Below are 9,772 nucleotides of genomic sequence, written 5' to 3' on the forward strand. Positions count from 1 at the left end.
CCAATAGAAGTGTTGATGAAGAAAGCATAGGATTTTGAAGGTCGAAACAAGGACATGAACCTTTAAAAAAATAAAACCGGTGCCGTGTGCGAGTTGTACGCACTTGCATACATCGAATATTTGCTGACCAGCATAGAAATGGTCGGTCTATGCTATGGCATTATGGAAAAGATGCAATAGGCCTGGGCTTATATGGTACTAACTAGATACTTGGATCCCGTGTACAAAGAAGAAGATGTACAAAGACAAACACCACAAAATTTTTTATTTCAAGCCACTTCATTTTACATGTAGTGGCAATTTTTTATGTTTGATGAAAGTTAATTTTTTTATAATGCAATAGATTGTCTATATATTATAACATATAGTCTATCTGTTGTGACAGATTTATTATCTGTTGCAATAGGTTGGTCATTTATTGCATTATGTAGATATTTTTGTCTATCTGTCGCAATAATTATACAATCTATTGCAATATATAGTCTATTTGTTGCAATTGATAGGTAATCTATTGGAACAAATCAAAACAGTAGGAAGACCTGTTTGATAATTTCAAACAGATGACCTACATGTTGTAACATATGTCTAAATCTTTTGATAATTTCCAACAGATATGTCATCTATTACAACAGATGTATTATCTGTTGTGATATTTGAATCTATTATTCCATTTCAATTAATAAGTTTAAAACTAAGGATTAAATTAAATTCATAGACAACATAAAATAAATCGAAGCCTTAAGAAATTACATGAAAAACTCAACAAATAAATGAAATGTAAAAAAATTATTATGGGTACAGATGATCTACTCAATTAAATCAACAATTTAACCTTTGGTGCTACCACTTTCTAAGGAGAGGTTATTACTTTGACAGACTCAAGCTATAAGGATCTACTCAATATGAACAAGTTGTTCTTCATCTGGTGCTATGGAATTAGGCTTTGGTTGTCGTGGATCTTTAGTGTCACTTGCATATGATTTCTGTGCTTACACTTCTTCGTATTTTCGTAAAAGAGCAGTATCTCTTTTGTGGAGTAATCCCACAATAAGTCTATTATTTGGTACTTGTAATATATCACTCAAATACTCGGCATAAGCGACAATAAAAAGATCGCAATCCCAGCGTTTTAAAAAAATAGATAATCCATATCTTGCAATTCATGTAAACATTGTAAAATTTATGAAATAAAAATAATTCATGATACTTATAGGCTACCAATGAGATATTGAGCAATTCCTTCAACATATTCTACATCAAATGGATTACCCATTTTATCCCGGTATGCTTCAATCATCGACCAATCAGTACGAACCTTTTGGTCCAAAAAGCCACTCATATCAAGGTAAGTAAGTAATGTTTTGGTTAGCTTTTGTATCTCAGACGATGGCCCAGAATGTCTCTTTCGTGACATCGAGTCATAAACTTGGATGCACCTCTCTTTTAGAACGGTGACAACCAACACCCAAAGGAATTCATCACCACAATTAATTAGGATGTACACTTCATCAATCAAATTCCAAGGTAAGCCAACTGAAATGCTAAAACCTTTGATGATGTTGATTAAGCATTCCTTATTTTGAGAAACTTCCGGCTATTATTGACAATACCTATCATAGTCATTATTGATCTAAACTTTGTACAAACAATTGCCTGTCATGTATCAGTATTATTCTTGTGTTTGCAACTTGGCCTTCTTTCGGAGGTAGTACAAAATGACATTGATGTGCTACACATATTATCAAACATTTTAGATTACATGACAATAAAATTAATACGCAGATGCAATTAAATAAAGTATTAATTAATAGTAATATGTATGACATTTAAACCTCATCATTCCAGCAAGTTTGGGGATGTGACATCAAATAGAGCCAATCCTTCGTCCCGGAATGTGCAACAACAAAGTCAAACATATCAAAAATCAAGATTTGATTCGTTCACTTTGTAGTTTTTTCATTTTATTTTCTATATGATTTATATGTGTTAATGTTATTTTTTTACAACAAGAATTTTATAAATCAATATCTTTAAAATTGATTTATGTACCTGCCAGCATGATGCTTTAACAACTTATCGATAATCCATTCAGAATAGTGTTGATCAACTTTGTTAGTATTTTGGAGCCTCGTCCGAGATGATGAACCCTTCAAATGGGTAATTCTTCCATTCTCCCAAACTGGCAGGCTCTACTTTTTCTTTTTTCTTGGAAACAATTGATAGATTATAAACTATGATATTATGTTGTTCAGCAGTAGCTTCTACTATGACATCTACCTAGAAAGCCAGAATTATCAATGCTAATCATAGATATATAATAGATTATCTATCTATTGAAATAGATGGATCATCTGTTGGGAAAAATTCGAACAGGTAAAACGGAGTTGTACGATTATTTCAAACAGAATACCTATCTATAGTAACATATGACTCATCTGTTGGTACAAATTAAAATAGTATGAAGACCTGCTTAATTTGCTGAAATAGACGGACATATATTGCAACAGATAATGCATATAATGCAATAGGTAAGAGAACTGTTGCTACAGATAATGCATCTGATGTAATAAGTTAGACAACAGTTACAATAGATGCATATATCTGTTTAATAATTTTCAGCAGATGTATTATCTGTTGAAATTGATAAGTGTCTGTTTGTTTGTTGGAACAGATGATATATATTCACCTTCTTCAGCTCATGCTGCTCTCCTGTGGCCCTTGTATATTGATCAAAGGTGAAAGACAAAGACAGAGGAGTTGCAATTTTATTTTTTTTGATGTTTAATGATGCCTTGGAAATTTCTTTCCTTCTCCTCCTAGCCACCCGGATCTCTAGTGGAGTGTATGGATATGAAATCTTGTTTATGGAATGACACCCCTCTTAGTGTCATTTCCTTTATTGAAGTAGTAATACATAAATATCATTAATCACTACATCATATTTCGCCTTGCAGTCTTGATATTTGCATGCAGAACATTCGCTAGAAGTGGCAAAATATGTTTAACTAGTATGATCATAATAATAATGGTTTATTGTTTCAAAAACTATAAGAGGAGCATCGTTAGCCCCAACAAAAGCACTACTACCACTACCACTACTACTATCATCATCAATAACAACAAACCCACCCTCTAGAATATTTTTTCTTATGATGGTTGTTGCTCCAAATAATTTTTTTTATTCTGTCAGTGACCTTAGGGTCCACTAAAGTTTGCACAAATCTTAAAGTAAGAAAAAATGGCATCTTCAACTCTTGATTAGTCGGAACAAGCCATGGATGGACAATCTAAAATAACTCAGTACATATATTAGAATTATGATGAAATTATTTAAAAAATCATTAATTAAAATAAAAAATTAATTAGAATTAGACGTACTACTTCCTTCGGGTGGTCGAAGAGATCAAGAAATTTTGTATTTTTATCAGTTTTGGTCGACAACCATCTCAGGATTCTTGGATAGAAAACTTCTTCCTGATAGTTCACTTGTTGTCTCAAATAAGGAATGGCTTCAACGCCTAATCCTATAAAATAACACCAATAAATCAAAAGAATTATTGAATAAAAAAAGAATCATATCATAATAAAAGAAACATTTACCATAAAAGCCCATGAAAAGCCATATAAGTTGATTGTATTTGGCATTAATGGAGTCAACAAATATTTGACAGTCATTGTGAAGTATTCATAACCCCAAGGATAGGTGTTAAATTCCTTAAGAGCCTCATAAAGCTTTTAAACCAAGTGGTATGTTGTTGTTAACGTCTCTCGCTCAAAGAATATTATGTAAAAACCAAACCAAGCATAATGATTGTTTGTTCTTCTTTGAAAGTCTTTTACCTTTCAATGCTTCTATCAAATTTAAATTTTTTAAGCTTGGACCAACAAGGGACACCAGATCATCATGATCACTCGACTTGCATTTGCCTTTTTTGGATGTGCGGGGTTTTTTTTTGGGTTAGAATAGGTATAACTTGAGAAGGAGAAGGAGGATGACATTTTTATCTAGTAACTATGGCAAACTCCTTCCAATCGAAACAAACAGGCATGCCATAGTAATTTATCCATACCTCATCTATCTTATCTTTGTTTTCATGTATAAATCTATACTTGAGAAGATCATATACCCATTTTCATTTAGAAACGAGAATTGTTGTCTTCCAGTAAATCAAGATATTGCCCAAAGTAGCTGCCTATGAAATAAGCATCCAATTTTTATTCTTAAAGTATTTCTCTTAAGGTGTCGAAAGATTTTCCCATGGCTAACTTAACCACGAAATCACCAGTTAAATCTGTGGCACCAACATGCTACATTCTCACAGGATAACTATCAATATTGAAGGTTTTGACCAACTCTTTAGTGAAAGGGATATTAGCATTTGGACCATCTCTTTTGAAATATTCCTCCTCTCTATGTTCATTATCTTCTACTCCTGATTGAGATAACGCTTGTAAAGCAAGATCATAGAGTTATAGATGTAGCCTAGCTACTTCACTTGTTCCTTTACTTGGACTTGATTCAGTTTTTTTTCTTTTGGGGGCCATATTATCTAAAATTAACAGGAACATAAAATAGATTATAATTGATTAATTCGTCATTAAAAAAGGATAACAGTAAATCTAACATGCGCAATAGTAAAATAACAGTTCCAATAGACCACACATCTGTTGAACTAGGTAGGTTATCTGTTGCAGCATATAATCAACCTATTACAACAAATGAGTAATCTGTTGGAAATAATAAAAATAGATCACTCATCTATTGAAATAGATCAATCATCTATTACACCAAGTATGTTATCTGTTGTAACATATAACTAACCGGTTAAAATAGATGAGTAATCCATTGGAAACAATAAGAAAGATCACTCATCTGTTGAAACAGATCACTCATCTATTGCACTAAGTAGGTTATCTGTTGCAACATATAACCAACTTGTTGCAGCGGATGAGTAATCCACTAGAAACAATAAAAATAGATCACTCATATGTTGCCAAATGAGTAATCTATTGGAACTAATATCAACTGTCAATATTATTTAGATTTCTTCCAAATAGAAAAGTCGTCTGTTGTAACAAATAAATGATCTGTTAGATTGTTTATCTGTTGCATCAGATTTTTATTATTGTATCAGATTTTTATTTGTTGAATCAGATTTTTATCTATTGCATCAAATGGTTCATCTGTTGCATCATACAGTTCATCTATTGTATCAAATAGTTCATTTATTGTTAAAAAAATAGTACCAGGATTTTGTTTGATAGAACAACAGCACTATCAACGTTTAATATCAAATACACTATTTTTACCCAAAAAAATAGCAAATCAATCCAACAACACCAACACAACATAATACACACACTAAGAATATCAACGGTGACAAAAAATCACCAAGATTGTTGTTTTGCATTTGTACAAATACGAACAACAAAAATTAAACTTCAAAAAACCCAATAGACACCAAAGAATCGAATCAATAGTTCGACAACAAGAACTACAATAACTACAAAAAATTATATTTCACACCAGAAAGAGTAGAGAAGAAATATCAAAAATTAGGATTTTCTTCAGTCCACATTTTAAATTTAAGCAAGAAATATTGTAATTGTTAACCAATACTAGAAGAGAAGTTGACTCAAGTTCCTTTTTTTCTTCAAAACTAAAAAGACATAATCGTTTACCTGTGAAAGAAGAAGTGGGACGATGAATAACTTGCGGTTGTTGTCATCAGAGAACACTACTGTCACGCCGATTGATGGTTGAAAGTTGAAAAAGAACTCGCCCAACTATTTATTGCCGGAGGTTGAATTCACCGGGGATTGAAGGGAGAAATTTTGAAGAACTATTGGTTGGGAGAGAGTTGAGAGAAACTATTAGGAGAGAGAAGAGAGACCGTTGATTTGAAAAGGGGAGGGGTGTAGGTTGATTTGTATTTTTGAAAGATTAGAAAGTTTTAAGAATATTAATCAAGTCCACAATTAACTTAATCAAGTTTCCTAATTATGTTTGACCCTTTAAGTTGGTCAATCTCACCAATCTTTCATTCATGACTTAAATAACACATTTTTTTCAACTTTCTCTAGTAAGTTATACTAGATCTGCAATAAACAAAACAAAAAAAACAAAAACTGCAAAGAAACCACCTCTAAATATGAGTCAATAATAAATTTCTTTCATAATTCAGTAAAAATTTACAATTAGAGTTTGCTAAGTATTTCATGAAGGTCAAATATACACACATTTAGCAAGCTTAAAGTACCAAAACTCTCAAATGTATATTTTCCATTTTGAACCTACCATCAAACATAAGGGATTTTTCTTTAATTTCATCTCACATTTAGGTAGGATTTTAACCAAATTTTGTTAAAGTTATCTTTCAGAAAGATGAGGCAAAGTTAAATGAATTTTGCATAACAAAATAAAGAATAATGACTTTTGGATTATTTTTGTGATCCAAAAATAGGAACGTGAGGACACTTTCATACCCTCTGGACAAGTAATACTAACCCAACCCAAAGAATAAGATATAAAGTGGATCAAAAGAAAAAATAGAAGCACTAGAAGAATCCCAATATATTAATGAGACATAAGTCCCAAAAATACATCCCAGGTCTTGTTGTCATCAGTACAAGCCTCTAAATACAAAATGATATCAATAGCTAAATTGTCTTAAATGTGGGTAAGCTTAGAGTCTGGTAGTACTACCTCAGTCTCCACAATGTCAATGCCAAAGAAACCAATATACAAGATGCTACTAAGTTCAATACCTGCACGGAGTGCAAAAAATAAGAAAAATAAAATAAAGCAAGTGTGAGCATGAAAATATATGTACTCAGCAACCATCATTGATAATTGACCCTGATCCAAAGCGATGGAGAGAACCACCACCCAACTACCCAAGTCTTCCCCAAAAATAAAAAATATAGTATATACTTATCACTTTATCCTAATCAAGCCTAAATGGGTTAGACACTTTCATCTAGATGAGTCTATGCTAGTCGTTATTATGATAATCAATTTAAGAGAAATTGCTTATGAAGGAGACTCATTAACACATATTATAGGCTTAATCAATTATAATCAACCAGTATCATGGGATGAAATAGGGAGAGTGTATATATAAAAATGTATAACAATCTACTAACGATACTACACAACTATCTTTCCAATCAAGCCACAACCATACCGTACATCTCATGATGCCTCAACCTCGGAACCAACATAAAATGATACAATATAAAGTAATGGAATGAAATAAATGCTCAAACACAATATCACAAACAATGCTCTATCATAGTAATACAATACAAGAGTTAATACTAACACAAAACCAAATTATACCAAGTAATGTCAATGCCATGCAAATGATGCAGTGTAATATAGTAATAATAATGGAATGGTGATGAATGTTTGAAAGTCGTCACATAAATTTCTATATACACCAATCAAACAATGTAGCTCCTACAGTAGGACTTTCAAGGGGTTCGCAGCCCATATATTTTTTCATAATCTCAATCTACCCCTCTGTCTAGTGTTCACAAATCAAAGTTATCACAATATCTCATACATCTCTCTGGCTAATATTCACGGATCAAGGTTGCCATAATATCTCATAAAAAGGTCTCAATCCACCTTGCTGGTGAGTGAACTTCAGCCAAGTTTTTTTATATAAATATTATTTTCTTTCAAAGAGGGAAAAAATCAATGGTATCAATCTCATGAACATGTATGAATGATATGGGGATGATATGATAATAATCAAAACAACATGAATATATGAATAAATTTATTTCAAGTATAAATGAGCTTAAAATCAACTCTATATGACAATGTTGCATGATGTAAGTCATCGTAGGGCACCACCAGTATAAATAGTCACAAGTAACATCAATAAGTTTATTTAAAGTCCCTCATTCAAGTATCATCAATATGATAAAAGCAATCTAATGCACTTACATGGTCTATTATAACAAGTAAAGTCCTTACTCGGTGATACAATAATAAATATGACAATTAAATGCACAATCATAGCCATCAATATCAACTAAAGTCCCCACTCGAGAATCACCATAATATATACTCTCCAAATCAGAAACAATATGAACATAAGCCCCCACTCGGGCATATGATGATAAATAATTTCTTAAGTCAACAATAATTTTCACATAATCCCCTACACGGGCAATACAAAATTAACAAAAATACAGTAAATACATATTGCAAAACTACATAACCTTGTTTGTCTATACTATAAGTCTCATTCACTATTAAAAGACCATTTATACTCTAAGTTTTTACTAAGCCTTAACCATAAGGTTATTATGATATAGTTATTTCTTAATATATTGGTTTTATTGAGGAGGTTGGAAAGACCAGGTGTTACTGTCTGTTAAATAATTCGCATAGCCTTAAGGGAATTTCAAAGATGCTAGAGTGCTAATGTATGACTAGATTAAGTGAACAAGTTAAAGTAATTCTCAAATGTCTAAAAAGGTCGGTATTATTAAAGGCGGGAAAACTTAAGGGTTGACTATTGTAAATTCATTGGTAGTTATATAATAGAGTCTAGCTTGACGACATAGTGGACAAATGGTGGTAAGGCTAGCAAAAGCAAAGGGTGTTAAGGATTATAACAAAAGTTCTTTAACTGTGCAACATACGACTCCTTTTCTTAAGTTGTATACATAATATACGAGTTGTATGTTGTAGTTATATCTAAGACGGTATGAAATAGTTGACATTCTATTTTAGAAACAACTCGAATCTTAGAGTCGTAAGATTACTAGACTAGTCGTATGAAGTAAATTCGTGAGTTCAGTAGTATAGGTTCCCTAAGTTTCTATCTAGCTTACGAGTGGTGGCTACAAGTCGTTATGACTTATTATGAGTCATAAGATATGACCCGTATCCTAACCAGTAAATGATCCAAGAATAAAGCCTCATGTTTTGATAGCTTTATAATTTACTTGAGTATATATTAAGTACTCAAATAGCTTCTAGCTCATGAACAAGTCAAAACATCCCTTAGGATTAAATTCTTGGGATGTATATAACTGTAGTCAACTTCAAATAAGCACAACTTTCATCTACTAAGTATTTCTGAGCACAAGACCCACTAAAAAATAGGTAATTTAATTATATTTCCAATGATATCAATTTTACCTTAATCCGATATCGGGGTAAAAAGTTATGGCCAAATTACTAAAGCACTTTTAATGCTACCAGTGGGTACGGTTCACTGATGACGACTTGTAAGCAGACCATATGAATCATCACGAGGAGTCTTAACTATGAAATTAGGGGTCAAAATATGGGTTCCTGGTGATGACTCAAGGTACAACTCGTACCCAGAACATATGAGTCATGACGACTTCCAAACGATTTCCAGAAGGTTTCTAAGGATTTTTTTTTGGTTTTTTCTCCTCTTTAAATGCCCAATCCACGACTTAAAAACATAAAGATGTGTTATTTTCCCTATTTTTTCAATCAATCAACAACATATTCTCTCCTCCCATCTTTAAGAATATCAAGATTAGGGTTCCTCACCTAAAATTCAACCTTCAAGTCCCAAGATTCAAACTTTCTTCACAAGTCAAGAAACTTCAGGTATGTGGGATATTCTTCAATAGGTTCTTTTCACCCATTGATCCCAAATCCCTTTTTTTGGTTCAAGTATGAATTTTACTCTAATTCATGAACACCTTCCATGTAAATTATGAAATTCATACATGTTTCCTCTTTGTTTTGCATTTAAGTTATGCTAATAGTTTT

The sequence above is a fragment of the Capsicum annuum genome, chromosome 11 (genome assembly GCF_002878395.1).
Source record: "Capsicum annuum cultivar UCD-10X-F1 chromosome 11, UCD10Xv1.1, whole genome shotgun sequence".
Lineage (NCBI taxonomy): Eukaryota > Viridiplantae > Streptophyta > Magnoliopsida > Solanales > Solanaceae > Capsicum > Capsicum annuum.